General features: G+C 38.9%; 1 protein-coding gene and 1 long non-coding RNA gene across 4 annotated transcripts in view; one reads left to right on the top strand and one right to left on the bottom strand.

Moving 5' to 3' along the window:
• The window catches only part of CCDC148 (coiled-coil domain containing 148), a 285,404-nt gene that overhangs the window by 252,032 nt on the left and 16,839 nt on the right, over nt 1-16,533 (top strand). For both annotated transcript variants that reach the window (XR_005384565.1, XR_005384564.1), the window contains exon 14: nt 10,226-10,390. The gene's annotated coding sequence lies outside the window, so the exon portion shown is untranslated. The remainder of the gene's footprint in view (nt 1-10,225; nt 10,391-16,533) is intronic.
• On the bottom strand, nt 926-15,217 carry LOC102153153. Of its 2 annotated transcripts, XR_005384566.1 has the most exons (7): nt 14,913-15,217; nt 13,883-13,898; nt 13,139-13,217; nt 12,948-13,060; nt 12,679-12,813; nt 10,207-10,378; nt 926-1,846 (listed from the first exon to the last, which is right to left on the bottom strand). It is a non-coding gene; the product is annotated as an uncharacterized LOC102153153 (long non-coding RNA). The 2 variants fall into 2 exon arrangements; XR_005384567.1 differs by lacking the exon at nt 13,883-13,898.

Raw genomic sequence — 16,533 nt, 5'->3', positions numbered from 1 at the left:
ATTAATCTAATTATTTATAGGGAATCCCACTCTTTTTTTTTTTTTTGCTTGCTTTTGATATTTTCTTAGTTTTCTTAGTTTCACTAAAAAATGTCCTCATGTGATTTACCTTTACTTACACTGCACTTCTTGAACATTCATATCTTTCACCAATTCTGGAAATTTCTGTCATTACATTTTTAAATATTGCCTACTTATTGTTCTCTCTACCCTCTCCTACTACAACCTTCTGTTAGAAATATGTTGGTTCTTTTCATTTTATTCTCATATTTCTTACTCTTGCTTTTATATTTTCCATCTTTTTTTCTTTCTGTGCTATATTTTCAGATTTTTTTTTCAGTTGTTTTACACTTATTCTTTCTTCACCTGTGCTTAATCTGCTGTTTAATTCATTCACTGAGTTTTCTTTATAAGTTTTTTCACTTTTGTAATTTTGAAATCTTGAAAGTTTTTGGAATCTGGAATTTCATTTGGAAATAAAATTTGCTCTTTGGTTTGGTGTAGTGGTTAAGACCCTGTACTCTAGAATATAGACTGAAAATTTGTGCCTATCCATTCCCCCACCCCCTCACCCCCCACAAAGTCATGTGTTAAAATCCAAACCCACAGTGTTGATATTAGGAGAAGGGGCTTCTGGGAGGTGATGATGTCATGCTGCGTTTTCTATAAAATGGAAAAGTACTAATACCTCATACTATTATTAGCACTATTATTAGTACTATTATTAGCACTATTATTAGTACTATTATTAGCAGCAGCAGCATCAACATTATTCAAAGTGGCCTTGTCTTTTTCCATTTCTCATTCCTGTGTTTTAATTACTTCTGTGATAGCTTTAATAATGTTAAAGATCTTTTCTTTGGTGGTTATTTTTTTTAAGATTTTATTTATTTATTCATGAGAGACACACAGAGAGAGGGAGAGACACAGGCAGAGGGAGAAGTAGGCTCCCTGCGGGGAGCCCAATGTGGGACTCGACCCCAGGACCCCAGGATCATGACCTGAGCCAAAGGCAGACGCTCAACCACTGAGCCACCCAGGTGCCCCTGGTTGTTACTTTCTAAGTTCCATTCTAGTAACTCACATTATTGGGTCTAATCCTCCCGTATCTTGTGTCCACTGCCTGTACCTCACACAAAAATTGTTACTTGCTATTCTATGACTTTTTTATCATGGGCTCATCTTCAGTAAGTCTTGTCATTTTGTGAGGATCCCTTGCCACCTAGGTGTGTCTGTGTTCTCCTGTGTGGGTTTTGCATTTACTTATGCAAGGAGTGCCAGGGCATCAATTTCCTGACCGAATTTTCTGTTTATATTTTTAAGTGAGGCTTCCTGGAATATGATATAAATTTAAGCTCCAAGTCTGAATAAGGATCAAGCATGGAATTTGGATTACTTGGGGAAATATGTGTTTTTTGGATCTGAGGGCCTTAGATTTTGGGGATCTTAGTTCCAACACCTTGCCTCACCCAAAATGAGGCTTATGCCTACATGAACTTTAAATCCTAGCCTCCAGATAGACAGGTATCCACTCAGGTCACCACTCTGACTTTAAATTTTCTTTTTAAAGCATATTTTAATTCTCTTCTAAAACTATTTCATACAGCTTTTGCAGCTGTTTCCAGCACCTTGGGGATATGTTAGCTCTCCATCTTGCAGAACCCTAATAGACCTCTTCCTTCTCATAACATTATTTCACAACTGCTTTCCTTCCTTGCTAGTCTCCCTTCCCTCTCAACATTTCTTCTCATTTTTTTCTTATCAGCTTCTTCCACTTCACATCATGTTCTTTCCTTCTTTGGTAGCATATTTCAATCCTACAGAGTCCCGTATGTGCTATGTCAACCTGCAAAGATAAACAGCCTTATTAATTGGTCTTCTACTGTCACTGAGACACCAAAGCATTTATGCCAAGGGCAATGCATATTGGGTTGATACAGGAAAATTTCACTTTAAAATCAGACTTTGATCCTGTAGAAATATTCCCGGATGTCACTCCTTTTCTCTCTAGTGAGTATTTTAGATTTAATCATTCTTTCTGATAGCTATTGATGTGTTCATCATATTTTCTCACTGCATTTGTGACTATGATGAACTGTGCTTTGAAAAATAACCTTGGTTGGCTACACTATCTTGAGGAAGAGTACTCAGACTGGCTAATGCAAAGATTCAGACCTCCTTGGCAGATATATTTCTACATTGAGGACAAGAATGTTAGGCCAATCTCTCTTCTGGTAGCCACTACCATACCCAACTCCTTTTGCTCTGATTCCTAATTCCCCATGCAAACTTCTTAGAGACCATGACTTCTCCTATAGAACAGAGGTCCGTGTAGAAAGGCCAACCTGCGGGCATGATCCTATCAGATCAGAGTGTGAACTTTCTCTCTAAAAATTAGTGAACTGGAATTTGGCATCATAGAAACACAAAATAGACCTTTGCTCTTTTTTTTTTTAAGACCTTTGCTCTTTAAAAAATTGTAGTAAAATATACATGCCATAACATTTGACACTGTAACCTTTTTTCGAGTATCCAATTCAGTGGTGTTATGTACATTCACATTTCTGTGCAACCATCACCACCATCCGTCTCCAGAACCTTCTCATCATCCCGAACTGAAACTGTACCCATTAAACAATAACTCCCTTGTCTTCTTTCCATCAGCCCTTGGTAACCACTATTCTACTTTCTTTCTCTATAAATTTGACTACTCTAGGTATCTCAAATAAGAAAAATCATGCAATATTTGCCTTTTTGTGTCTGGCGTACTCCACCTAGCATAATGTTTTCAAGGTTTTTATCCATGTTGTACAATGTGTCAGAATTTCATTGAGTCCTTACATTTTAACATTGAATTCATACATTTTTTTCTTTCTGGGAAAGCTAATTTTTTATTAGTCACAAAGCCAGAAAGTGTTTTATCTGCACAAATACTGAGACCATGGCCGACATCTCTTCCTTTAGATGCCATTCTCTTCCATAGCTGCTGCTCCTGGCTCTGTTATGCTTGAACTTTCCTTTGCCTTTTAGCAAAAGAAAGACTTTGGAAACACATCATCTTCACATGAAAAGGGAATTTTTATTCTGAAATATGTAAGCTGCTTAACTTATTAGGTGAAAATGTGAAGGCAGTGACCTTCACAAGTAGGGGAGCTGACTAGTCTAACAAGAAAATGATGTCTTTGGCAGGTTCAACTTGTCTCTAATCCATCTCTGCCCTCCCCGCAACCTTGATATTCTGGAAGGTAGCGGTCAAGTCTTGGTCATTCACACCCAGATGCAGTTTCTTGCTATGGGCACTTATCTCTACCTTCCTCCCCCTCCTCCCATTTACCTCCAACAGCCTCCTCATCAGTCCTACTTTATGCCTCTCAGCCACCTCCCTTTGCCTAGGCTCAAGGCCTGATCTCCTTAACCTGACTTGTAGGGTTCCACAAAAGTTACCTTTTCAGCCAAATAGGATATGACTAGAATAGCCATGTCCTATTATTTTCTTTCTGTCTTATTTCATGGTTTTATTTTTGATGAAAATACCCTTCCCAAAGACTCTTTCAAATTGTGGCTCTTAAATAAAGCTTGTCTCAAATATCCACCTTGTCCAAGAACCCCTTTCAAATCCTTTCCACTCCATATGATCATTGCCTCTGTTGACTCCCCAAACACTTTTATTTCTATGTCTCTTTTGGAGTCTATCAGATTATCTTTTGAATTATAACTATGCACCCATTTGTCTTAGTGCCTCAAACTTAGTAGGTTATACGTCATTTAAGGAAATTACTGTGTTTTGCTCTCCTATAACACCTATCACTGTGACTTGCACAAAATAAGTTCTTTATAAATACATTTTTTTCTATCATTTGCTTGTTGACTTAGAGTAGATCCATGGTGTTGCAACCTTAAATCAATCATGGAACCAGCTCTCTAAGAGGTGACTTCTCCAGAGGCCCAGTGGAAGAAAGAGGAAGGCAGGACAGTGAAGTGTAGGAAATATATCTAAGTAGTGGACTAGTTTCCACTGCTGATTATTTACCCAGAGTAAGTAAAACATAACTAGCATTTTGTTTGCCTCTTCATTAGTTTTTGTTATTTGCCATGTTGGGAAGACATGTAAATGCAAAGGATCTTAAACTCAGAAGAAAAATAAAGTGATATGAAAAAGAAGAACCTAAATCTTTTTTTCTTTTTTTAAAGATTTTATTTATTTATTTGTGAGAGACAGAGAGAGAGGCAGAGACAGGGAGAGGGAGAAGCAGTTTCCCTGCAGGGAGCCTGATGTGGGACACAATCCTAGGACCCCAGGATCACACCCTGAGCCCAAGGCAGACTGTCAACCACTGAGCCACCCAGGTGTCCCAGAAAAACCTAAATCTTAAATAATTCATTCATCTTATTCTGATAGGGCATGGAGAAAAAATCACATTACTCAGATGGTTTCTCTAACTCTGGAATGTCTACAGTGTTTCATGATGGTAATGATTATAAGCTACTGTAGAGTAACAGCTTTTCTAAGAAATTTAGAAAAAATAGGCACAATCCTAAATTACTGCCTTTTGTGGCTAATTCTTTACTAATCCTCTACAAAATATGTAATATTGGTTTCTAGGTTCTTTGATGATTTTTATACTTATAAAAAATAATATTTAAATCAAGTTTAAAGTTTTGGGGGGAAAAGTGGTTTAAAGGTGGGCTTTTGTTTGCTAGTGAAAACTGTCATGCTCAGTGCTTAGAAAAACAAATTATAAATTGATTCTGGATTGAGCAATACCTATTTGGGGAGAATAAAAAAGCAAACCAGAAATAGAACAGTTGAGGAGTTAATAATTAAGCAGGTTGCAAATTACAAGTATTTCAGTTATTCATCTTAGGAGGAACTGAATATTATTTTTGGATTCTCTGAAGATAGAAAAAGTCCTGAAGGACTGAGGAAAGAAACATTTATATAGTTCTTTTATTTTTTAAAAGGGACAAAGAGAGACCCTGATAACTAAATATGAATTTACTTAGCTCTAATTCCCAATGAAGATTGTAGATCAAATCCTCAAAAAACCTACTTGTGGTACTGACTTCTACAGGCACACAGGATCCCATAGAGGAACAGTGTGGCTTTATGAAACTCAATATGTGTCAGACAATTTTAATTTCCTTCCATGACAGGATGACGAGACCGTAGCTTAGAGGCAAGCAACAGAGGCCATTTATCTGTCTTTTACTCAAGCTTTCAATTCTTTCATACATGTGATGCCCAGCAGCCAGTTAAGAAAATAAGTCAAGCACCATGTTTCTCAAGCTATAAGCCCTGGTAATTCCATGAGAATTTTTACATGTAAGAGTAAATATCCTTGTATAGAAGATTATCTTTTAAAAAGTGTTCCACCAGTTAAGAAAAAAACTAACTTCTGTTTTGCAGTAAAAAAAAAAAAAAGTAACTGAAAGATCTTCATGTGGAATGGAGTTGTAAGTCCATGTTTTTCAAAATGGTTTGGGGTCCCCAGATATATTTTGGAGGCTGTATTCCAGGAATCAGGTGGCACAATGGAACCGAGGTACTGGAAGAATTACTATTTACAAAGGGAGCGGTCAGGATGTAGGAACAAGAAAGGATAGTGAGCTGGGAACAGCTGGATAGGGGGGAGCAATTGCCAGAACCTGGAGAGGACAGAAATATGGCAAGGGCCACCTACAGGAAGTCTGGAATGGGGGACACGAGGTATCCTGCCATGAACAGCCAGAGGCAAGTGTCTGGATCCATGAAATTTAATACAAATTTGGGAATATATGTGTGATGTGCCTTCTCCTGCAGAATGGGCCCATAGATTTTATCAACAATCTCCAAAATGAGTCCCAAATGTTAAGAGCTATATTTTTAAGAGATGGAAATAAAATTCAAGCTGACTTTGTTATAATCCCTGAGCTTGATGGTTTATAGCCCTTGTTAAGGATCTACAGGGTACAAAGCACTAAATAACATTCTATACAAATAAGCCAGGAGGTTATTTGGTGTATTTTGGACCAAAGATTTAGTTTTACTAAGCATTTAAGTGTGTCAATTACTGAGTTTGTTATTGCTTAGAAGTGAAACATGGAACTAACGAGCTGCTCATGGTTGTTAATGAATTCACATAGCACATTACATTGAATAATATACACATATTACTCTGAAAGGTTGGTTAAGAACAACATTTGGGCAAGATTAAGTTGACAGGCAGTTAGCTATACATTAGCTTTTATCTATATCTATCCATCTATCATCTATCTATGATGGCTTTGTTGGTGTTTATTTTTGTATATATATCATTATATACTACACACACACACACACACAGTTGCACTGTGCCTGGTATATTCTAAGAGTGAATGAGTTATACACATAAATTACACATATACACACACATATATAATTCATATATGTACAATTATATACATATAAATCATGTCTTAATCAGCTCAAGCTGACAAAATATTAGGTTGCTTAAGCAACAGAAATCTATTTTCTCACAATTCTGGAGTGAGCTCTCTAGAGTCCCTTCTTATAAGTACACTACTGCTAGCCAATCAAGGCCCCACCCTATGATCTCCTTTACCTTCATAATTTCTTACAGGTCCCATCTCCAAATACAGCCACGCTAAGGATCAGAAATTCAACACATACATTTCAGAAGGGATAAAAAATTTCTCTTAAAAAATTTTATTCCGTGGTAAGGGTACTTAAGGTTTACTCTTATAGCAAATTTCAAGTATGTAATATAGCATTATTGAATATAATCACCACGCTGTGATTCCCAGAGTATATTCATCTTGTAGCTAAAATTTGTATCCTCAGATCAATTTAACCAACATATCTGTATTTCCCTCACCCTAGCCCCTGGTAGCCACCATTCTATTCTTTGTGTCTAGGAGCTTGACTTCTTTTTGTTTAACTATTCCACATATAAGTATTAGTATGCAGTATTTGTCTTTCTTTGTCTGGTTTATTTTACCTAGCATGATGCCCTCCAGTTTTATCCCTGTTGTTAAAAATGACAGGATTTCATCCTTTTTATGGGTGAATAATAGTCTATTGTGTGCATATGCCACATTCTCTTTATTCATTCATTGATCAACACTTAGGATTTCTTTCCATATCTTGACTATTGTAAAAAAAAAAAAAGGGGGGGGACTATGTAAGGTAGTGGATGGTGTCAATTCACTTGATTGTGTTAATCATTTCACAATGTATATGTATATCAAATATCACCCTGTACACTGTAAATATATAGTTTTATTTGTCAATTATACTTCAATTAAAATATGTGTGTCTGTGTCTGTGTGTGTGTGTATACACACTGTTCCTGACATTGAGACTCAAATGAAAGAGCTTGATCTTTATAGAACTATTCCAGGGGAGACACACCTAAAGATTTGTAGAAGTTCTCCGGGAGGAATGTCCTGTCATATTCACAGACTTTCCATCCTTCTAAATCATTGACCTTGGCAGCAAATCATCAGGGGAAATTTTTTAAATAGGGCTTCCCAGTCCCATTCCCAGAGATTCGTACTTAGTTGTCCTGAGGAAGGGCCCCAGATGATGTTTTTTAAAGGCTTCCCTGGTGATCCTAATGTGTACCACTGCTGACCACCACTCACCCCACCTCCCATGCCCAGGCCATCTGCTCCAGGGCCCCTGCTCCTCACCATACCACACAGTGTGACCTCTTAGAATCGGGACTAGTTGTTCTTCTCCTAATTATTAGTTCACATTTTATCTTAGAGACACTAAACTTTTCTCGTTAAGGAGCAGTGCTAGCTAGCCCAAAGCCAGTTTAGGGCCTGCCATCTTCCAGGCTCTATACAGAATAGACTGTATGGGATGCATCATCTATGCATCTTGGGATCAGCTCCAGGCTCTGTGCCAGTGATGTCCCCTCCCTTCACACTTCCCTATTTTTCCCACTTATTTTAATCTATACTATTTTGATGTGCTCGTATTATCCTTATAACCTGTCTCTACTCTAATTATTTTAGGGAAGAAGGAGGGATATGTATTTATAATGAATGAATGAACAAAGGAACAAACATATTAAAAATTGTACACAAACAGCCATACTTAGGAATAACCAGGAGAGAGTTTTTTGAGCCTGATTCTTGCAGAGTGCTTAAGGAGGGCAAGATGAAATGAGTGGGAAAGGTGGAATTAGTGAAGTGAAAGCCAATACCCCAACATAGGGCAGGCACGGGTGAGCAGATTACCTACAGAGGACTACTCCATGGCAGTCTGTGGGTAGATGGGAGACATGGTCTTTCAAATGAAGCCAAGCTGGGAGGTCATAACCCAAGTTCATGAAAAATGATGAATGTTCTCAACATAATATAGGAATTAGAACAAATTGGTATCTTCCTAGTGTAACCCTAGTTTGAAGGGAACTGAAGAAATATTTAGGAAAATCAATTAACAGGATTTGGTGATTGACTGGAAGGAGACAGAATCACCAAAGAGGGGCCCCTGCGTGGCTCAGTGGTTGAGCATCTGCCTTTGGCTCAGGTTGTGATTCCAGGGTCCTGGGATCGAGTCCCACATTGGGCTCCCCGCAGGGAGCCTGCTTCTCCCTCTGCCTGTGTCTCTCCCTCTCTCTGTGTGTCTCTCATGAATAAATAAATAAAATATTTTTTTAAAAACTAGGTTTCTGGTTTGTTCGGCTGATACCATTTTCTGAGATGGGAAATAACTAGTGGGGAAAATACACATTTACAAACTTAGGTGGGCAGGCACATACACACTCCTAATCAGGAACTGAGAGGATGATTAACTACAATTATTTCATTCTTCTCCCTCTTTCATAACCTCTTCTTCTCCCATAAAAAGGAAAATAAAGGAGATTTTCCAGGAGCTGAGAGTCTTATGGAGAACATTATGAAATGTTCCACGTGGTCTAAAAAGGATATGAAACAAAGTGAAAACCTCACTAGTGACTGCAGTGTTATTCTACATTACTTTTAGCTCTGATCTGTGTATTTGATGGTCAGTTATTGGGGTACCTTAAAAATCATATTTCAAGCATATCTACTGTCAAAAGAAGTCCTCAAATGGATGCACCTCTCAGGGAGTTGTCTATTGTCACTGATTAAAATATAAGATCATTTTCTAAGCAGAAGCAGGCCCCTTCAGACTCAACCAGACTAGACCCTGTTGACCACCAACAGGGAACCCCACCCTGCGCCTCACTCATGTGGCAGTGGTTTCAGGATGCAAAGAACCTTTATTATAGTTGGACTTAAACTTTATTTGAGCCACAACCATATAAATATCTGCACACAACATTACACACTACACAAGCATGTCAGCCATCCTCCACCCACCACCCACCCCTGCTTCCCAACTTCCAAGCACACGGCTTTAGAAACCCCCCAGGAGGCAGTAACTCCACCAGAGCACAGTCACACAAAAGGATGATTTTTACATCTTGAACTCAAGTCTAAACTCACTTGTTACTAATTCCTCAGCCTATTGGGTGATTATTGAAATGAGATTTAAAAATATAGCCTCCTCAGAACATTTCCTCAAAAGACAAGAAAAATGCTAGAAGGCAATTTAGTCATTTGTGAGTTCTGAAAAAAATCAGGATCCTTTTTTGCATCTGACTATAAATGTGTGGTCTAGAATTGTTATGTTCCATGATAAAATCATGAACATAGGCAGAAATAGGCCTCTAATCCTATTCTATGGTACACTGAAATCATGCAGGTGGTAGAAAAGTATGGTCAAATTTCCTGGAGGGCGGCTTTCTCATATACACCTACTTTACACTGACACTTTCTTTTCTGTAGATATTCTAAATGTGCATCATCAATTTCTGTCACTTGTCCAACACCTAGTAAGTGCCTGACAATGTTCCAACATTTCTGGATTGGTTCCAGAAACAGAGTGACTGGTAACTGTATCTACAAGTGGCTAATCTATTTTGATGTGAGCTTAATTAATGCTGCATATGAAACTCCAAATGTTACAATCCAGGAGTTCTAAAATTTTAATTATTAGACTAACTTAGCTAACTTATTCCAAGATGAAATTTTAATTTAATTTAATTTAATGTTAAGTATTAAATTCCTTTACAACAAATTCATTTTTCAAGAGAAAGGGGTTTTATAAAACCACTCTCTATTACTCTTTTAGCACATGGATAAGAACTATATAAAAATGTCACAAATAATATATGATTTCAACATTACAACCTGAACTGCAAATTTTCAGGGAAGGATTGGGCTGCACAGTTCTGATATCTGGCCATGAAATCCAAGCTGCTGTTGGAAGTTGGAGATTAGAGGCTGAGGCCGTTGCTGGCATTCCATCGGAATACATGGGGCAAGCTGATCTGGTCAAGATGTGTCATGTGGATCACAGGAGCTAGAAGAGCAGGTAATATCACTACTGAATAAGTGGGTTTATCTTTTGTGTAGAAACCAGACAAATATTCCAATCTCCATAGCATATGTGCTTTGTGTTATTTTCCGTTACATAGATGCAAACTGCTGAACCCTCTAGCCTTCCGTATAATTCATATTTCTGGAGACTCCAGCAAGCCTCTATCTAAATAAGTTAGCTGGGATCATTTTAAGCACTCTCCCTTCCCTTTTTTAAGGCTTGGGGAAGCTTAGTGTTCAGGACAAGAAAAGGAGAGATCTTTGCCATCCTAGACACACAAAGCTCCAGCTCTCTATCCTATTGCCAGTTCTTAGAGCAGGAGCTTCTTACTTGAGGGTATTACTGGAGAGCTAGCCATTACTCTTGAGATGACATTTTACTCTGTCATGCAATATTTGAGTTTGCCTGCTGCAGCCCTTGCTGAAGAGTAAATAGAGAAAGAGGTATGATTGCAGACATCAGGAAATACCCATAAGTGTGATCCCTGACCCTTATGAAATTTGATCAGGAAAATATGAAATGAAATGCATAAACCTAAGAACCAGCTCTGTGAAGGAGCAAATTTGTTAAAATTTAGTTTCTAAAGACTAGGAATAAAATTTTTAAGATAAATATGAAACCAGGGGAGAAGAACAAACATATTTTTCTAAAAAAGAAACTGTTTTGAAAAGTCACCCTGGGGAATCCCTGGGTGGCTCAGCAGTTTAGTGCCTGCCTTCGGCCCAGGGCGTGATCCTGGAGTCTCGGGATTGAGTCCCACGTCGGGCTCCCTGCATGGAGCCTGCTTCTCCCTCTGCCTGTGTCTCTGCCTCTCTCTCTCCTCTGTGTATTTCATGAATAAATAAATAAAATCTTTAAAAAAAGAAAAGTCACCATGAAGGTAGTGTCTTTGGGTTTTTTCCATCAAGAAAAACCAGAGAGAAAAATTGGGTCCTCTGCAAATTCTTTTATTGTCAGTTTCACAAGAAATATTTGATTTCAGGGAACGTGGTTATGCACACTGAAATCCGTGTTAACTGCCTTGAATAGATAGCAATGTGGTCATTTCTATCTTCATATGCATCATTTTATTTTTTGTAAGTAAGCTCTATGCCAACCTTGGGGCTTGAACTCATGACCTCAAGATCAAGAGTCACATGCTCACTAGCTAAGCCAGCCAGGTGCCCTTCATCTGCATCATTTTAGATCGTTATACATTTCAGTATACATGGGATTAGGTGTGCCTACCTTAACAAGCTTGGAAGACATGGAGATAAGTTGGGTATGAATGTAATATTTGTGGGTTTTTTTTTACCTCCCCACTAATTCAGACTTCTTAATAAGATCTGGATTTCGGAAGGAGAAATGGACTGTAATGATAATAGATGCTATCTTTTTTGTTTGCTTCAGTTCGTGTTATATGCTGGGTATTTATGATATCATTTAGTCCTTACGGTTGAACTATGAGCTAGCTATTATTTTTATCCCCTTTGACAGATGATGAAATGAGGGCTTAAGGAGGTCAAACAACTGGCCCAGAATGACACAGTTAGTAAACAGGCAGTCAATTCCCAGCCTCCTAAAGTGCCAAGAAGAGTTCTCTGCCTTCCATCCACTGCTCCCCTGAGCAGGCACATGGTGAACCATTACCTGGATCTGCCCTGACCTACTGGTCAGACCGACCCTCCTGTTCAGTGAAGTGAAAAGCAATGAAAATACTCAACTTGAGCTGAGAGCCAAATATTTTATCACCTAGGACTCTATTTATTTAAAACTCACTCGCTTGTAAAGCAACTTGGTTGAATGGGTAAATAAGCAAAGAGAAGGGCCAGAAACTTCCTCAGCCCTTCGAGTTAATGATCAGCTAGTCTGTGAAGCCTGGCATCGGCTGGCAGTGAGTAGCAGGGAAAAGTTGAAAGTCCTCCTCTAATCCTTCACTTGGCAAATGGATAAAAGGAAACTCGTGCTCTGTACCTTTCACAGAGTGGGAACTGACTTTACTAAACGTCTTTTCTGGTGATTTCAAGGGGGAATGCCAAAGATGGAAGAGAACAGGTCATAGCAATCCCAGAGGTGTTTTCTTGACCCTGGAGGACCCATTAACAAGCAGCATATAATAATCTTGTCACCTAAAATTACTATTTCCATGAGCAATTAAAAGGGACTAATTACCCAAAACAATTTGTCAAAATTAAGGCTGACAGCTTTGCTACCATAATCCTCAGATTGGGCAGGGAGAGTGGCTCCTATATAGAGAGACTTGGTGACCTAGCTGTCACCAAGGAGGTTGTCAGCTAACTGACCTGAGGCTGCAGCATGATGGAACACACCAACGTGAACATGGAGCTCTGCTGCACCAGGAATTTGTAGCGATTCTCCATTCTTTGGGATCCTTTCTAATCCCTTTGAGCATCTGATGAAAGTTGTAACTGGAAACTCTTTTCACAAAAATACACATATACACATACACACAAAATATTCATGTATGATTTCAGGGAGTTCAGGGCCCCTGAAATCCACCATGAATCCTTAGGAATCCGCAGACCCCAGTGGACCCCCACTTTAGCCCTACCTCTCTGATTCAGAATGGACTTCTCGGAAGGGCTTTGCATAAACCATAGGCAGAGACAGCGAGGTGAGGCACAGATTGCCTCTGTGCACTGCAGAAGCCAGGCAGGACTGGGCCTTGGAAAATAGCAAAGCAGCAAAGATCAGCTTTGGAGTTTCCAGGCTGGCCCTTATGACTGCTCTTCCTTCACTTACCCTCAACCTTTTTCATGGCCCCCTTCACTCCTCAAGCTTTGAGTTCATTAAGCAGACCCCATCTTTACTTCGTGTATGCCTGGAATACAAAGCATAGGAGGCTCAACAACCCAGAGCCTATGTATTTCCTCTGTCTTCCCTGAAACATCAATTTCAGGCTATTGGCTGCTAATCAAAACCAAGTGGGGAAAATTTATATTCAAAGAGGCGGATCAAAGCTAAGGAACATAGGAATAATTTTCTTCTAGATTGGTATTTCTTCAAATGTGCCCCACTGGCCACCTGGATCAGAACCAGAGCTTATTTTTTGTTTTTTTGTATTTTTAAAGATTTTGTTAATTTACTTATTTTAGAGAGAGAAATTGAGTGTGAGCAGGAGGAGGGGCAGAGGGAGAGGGTGAGGGAGAGGCAGAGGCAGAAAATCTCAAGCAGACTCCATGCTGAGTGCAGAGCCCGACACAGGGGCCAATCTCATGACCCTGAGATCATGACCTGAGCTGAAACCAAGAGTAAGAGGTTTAACCAACTGAGCCACCCAGGTGCCCCCAGTGTTTGTTAATAATACAGATTCTTAGGCCTAGACAATGAAGGATGAGGGTGAGAGAGGGCAGTGAGTCTACATTAGAAAAGAAAAAAAAAAGAAATAATACACACCAATCCTTCCAATGGTATCTGGTTACAATACAGATTCCCACCCAATCTACGCAGATGATTTACAATTGCTATAAAAGAAAGAATACTCACTGAGAGTTTCTGGACTCTGGAGGGTTACAGGTAGGGAGAAAAGATAAATATTTTAATTTGTTTACAAAACAACATTTCATAAAAGTTCTGTAAGTTACAGATATCTCTAGAGACAAAGTTTCCTTCAACCTGGAGGAGCAAACATGAGGGGATCAGCAATGTTTTGAACAAGAATCATTAAAAACGGTCATCATTGTCCTTAAAAAAAAATAAAATAAAATATAGATTTATATCATTAAAAAAGAAAACCTTACCAGTAAATTATTTTCACATTGATATTTGAGCACATTTGCTTTTAAGACTTTAAACTTTATCCTGAGTCAAATCAAGTTACAACAACATATCTGAACCCTAGTGCTTTAGGTTCCCAAAGAAATGCTGATTTTAGACAGAACCAAGACTTAGAATGAATTCTATCAAGAATTGCCACATATCACTTATAAAAGTTTATTGAAGACACTATCTCTTATAATATAGCTGACAACTTCACTCAAGCTTAACGTTTGGATGAAGCTTTTATGATAAACCTTGAATATTTCTTTTATTAGATGATGAGTGCTATATAACCCAGACGTCTTTCCATTTTCAACTTGGCCTCCAGGAAACTCAGATCTAAATCTAAGTATTTAGATTTAGTACTGTATTCCCTTGTGGCCTCTTTCATACTGAGAACTGCTCACCTACTTCCTTAAATATATGCCTCAATTCTCTTTACTTTTGCTTAAATTACATTAAACATTCATCCTTTATTGAAAGCTGCTGCTGGGACGCCTGGGTGGCTCAGGGGTTGAGCATCTAACTGCCTTCGGCTCAGGCCGTGATCCCGGGATCCAGGATCCAGTCCCACATCAGGGAACCTGAGTCCCACAAGGAGCCTTCCTCTCCCCCTGCCTGTGTCTCTGCCTCTCTCTCTGTGTGTCTCTCATGAATAAATAAAATATTTTTTAAAAAAGAAAGCTGCTGCTAATACCTATTCAAAAAAAAAAAGAATATAAGTAACCTGTTAATAGATAAATGTTATTCTTTTCACCTTATGGAATAGTGGAGAGAGTGAAGATCAGGAGACAGGAAATCTCGGTTCTCGTCCATCTGTTTTTCTCTGTCTAGTGGTTTCCTTAGGCAGGTTGCCTCATTTCACCCTCTAGATGGGAGCAAGTTGGATCTCAGAGGCGTGTCCCAAGTCCACACCCTCAGCTTATGTGCTTCCCATCATCTTGTCAGTGTGAGGACCATGCTGTCATCTCCAAGAGGTCCACCTGCAGCCTTGAGTATTTGAGTGTCTGCTGGATGCTGGACCCCAACTACAGAGGCATCAGGATGGGTAGAGGATGGTACCTGATATGCTGCGGGTGGGAGACTCCAGGAGGGACACCCAGGAATACTCACTGGGGTCACAGTGAGGGCAAAACAGGTCACAAGCAATACCAACCAGGCAAATGGTTGAGTCATTGACCCTAAATGATCCCCTTATACGCGAATGTATTGGTATGGTGGGAGGGGGGAGAGTTGGATAGAGGGTAGGAGAGGAGAACTAGAATAAATTAAATAAAACTATAGAGGCTCAAATTGATTAAAAGTATGTAAAAACTAACACAGAAGCAATTTTTAAAAATCTAGTTTTTGTAAAAGTAATAAATGATTTACCTGCCACTGATGCCTAATTTCCTGGATACACTGACTGATTTTCTTGGCAAAGTAGAACAGCTATCTGCTCACAGCCTTTAAAATAGGGAAATTTGCATTTTTGTTGTCGTTGCTGTTCTGAACAGACTATGAACCTTGTGTATCCATGGGGAGCTGCTGGGATGACGTAGCAGAGTGTGGAGCAAAAGGGTCTCGAATCAGAGCTGGGTTCCAATCCCAGCTCAGCTGCTTGTTAACTGGGAGAATTGGGAAAGTTATTGAACCTCTCTGAGCCACAGTTTGTCTCTTGGGAGGGTGAAGAGAACTGCAATTGGTTGCCTCATACTTTGTGTAATAATATTTTAAAACCCTGTTTTTCTCCATTTTGCAGTTAAGAAATACTCCAGCTCTAGACCAGATGTAATCTTTAATCGCTGTAATATCTACTTTATCAGTGATCTCTGTGCAGTTCCCAGAGCCCACTATCCTTCATGGCTGGGACCAGCAGAAGAATATAAAATTGAATTAAAATCAAGATTCTGCTCCTTTTCATTGAATTGTAATAAAATAATATTATGAAGATCGACTATATCCCCAAAGTTACCAGCATCTGTCAAAAGAAATAACACTGGTTTCTTCCTTTACCCCCCCCCCCCAAAAAAAAACCACAAAAAAACAAAAAAACCCACACTGTGAGTGCTGCAAACAGCTAAAGACAGAGAAGAGGATTTAAGCAGAACTTAATCTTAGATAAATATTAGGTTTCACAGACAGCCATGGAAGCAAGCTTGGGTCAAAAGGCAGCAACTGTCTTTTAAATGGATACAAATTGAACATACTTATCACAAGTTCACAGTGCAAAAGGATTATCATCTTTAATCAGAGTGTTAGGGCTTTAATTAAAGTACATTCTGCTTTAAGGGAGGGACAGATGTATGCAGATTACAGAACCATAGATGAATTCATTCATGCCGCATTATACAGTGGATTTACATTATTCTGAAGGTTTAGCCTTCCAGTGGAGAATG

This window comes from Canis lupus, chromosome 36, assembly GCF_011100685.1.
Source record: "Canis lupus familiaris isolate Mischka breed German Shepherd chromosome 36, alternate assembly UU_Cfam_GSD_1.0, whole genome shotgun sequence".
NCBI classification, from domain to species: Eukaryota; Metazoa; Chordata; class Mammalia; order Carnivora; family Canidae; genus Canis; species Canis lupus.
Note: the sequence above shows the minus strand (reverse complement) of the source record. Positions and strands in the feature narration are given on the sequence as shown.